Source organism: Aplysia californica, unplaced genomic scaffold, assembly GCF_000002075.1.
Source record: "Aplysia californica isolate F4 #8 unplaced genomic scaffold, AplCal3.0 scaffold00219, whole genome shotgun sequence".
Lineage (NCBI taxonomy): Eukaryota > Metazoa > Mollusca > Gastropoda > Aplysiida > Aplysiidae > Aplysia > Aplysia californica.
This window is the reverse complement of record NW_004797489.1, coordinates 232,232-233,256: the sequence shown is the minus strand read 5'-3', so window position 1 is coordinate 233,256 and position 1,025 is coordinate 232,232. Positions and strand designations below refer to the sequence as shown.

The window sequence follows — 1,025 nt, the reverse complement described above, 5'->3', positions numbered from 1 at the left end:
CGTGTGTGTGTGTGTGTGTGTGTGTGTGTGTGTGTGTGTTGGGGATGTGGGTGTGTGTCTATGTGTATGTGCGTGTGGGTGTGTGTTCATACCTGTATGTGTGTAGGACTCCTTGCTCGTGAGTTGAGCATACAGGTAATCGGTGTCCTTGGTTTTTTGTTTTTTCTTTCACCTCGTCATCTGTCTTTTCTCTTCTTTCTTTCCGACACCTTACCACGTCTTCGCAGGTACAAATCGCTGATACGAATCCTCGCTTTTGCCCGTCAGAACCCTCCGACCTCTTTTCTATCCATCGCCAGGCTACACACTACTAATTACTGATGTTTAGCCTACTGTAATACTATTTCTTGTTCAGAAATGACATTGCTATCTGCCACAAATTGTTGCATTTGAGATCATTAAATTCGATTGCTTTACTCTTCTCATCCCCCCACCCCCACCCCCCGGCGGTGATATTGACTGAAGTGTCTTTAGGCTATTCCCAAAAAGGGGGGGGGGGCATTAATATGTTGTTATGCACAGTGATATTGTAAATAGGCTGATTCATCCATGTCATGTTCATAACTGTGCCTGAACTGCAACAGGGAACTGGTACTTTTTCTTTCCTAAACCTTACTATCGTCACTTTTCCTCTTCTTCTTTTGTATGTTTGTCACTCTCTTGTGACCCGCTATTTTCGGGGTTCCTTGATAGTCGAAGCAGTTTTTGTGCTGTTGAAACTAGAAAGGTGGGCAGAGTAAATCTGATTCTTTGTAAAGACTTCTCTGTTGACATCCACCCCTTGGCGCTCATATGACCTTATGCAGTGGCGAGCGACGTAAAACCTCTACTAAAACTAAAACCACTTTTCTCACCTTACCGACCATTCTAGCTAGCTCTGGTATTTAATTTAGAATGGTCTAATATACTTCTCTCTCTCCTCGGCTGTTTAAGGGCATCATCTGTTCCTGATAGACGAACTCTTCTTCTTCCTCTTCTTCTTCTTCTTCTTCTTCTTCTTCTTCTTCTTCTTCTTCTTCTTCTTC

General features: G+C 43.2%; 1 protein-coding gene across 1 annotated transcript in view; it reads right to left on the bottom strand.

Moving 5' to 3' along the window:
* Window positions 1-1,025, bottom strand: part of LOC101853092 (mucin-17) — a gene marked incomplete in the record, with an annotated part of 48,441 nt that overhangs the window by 29,422 nt on the left and 17,994 nt on the right.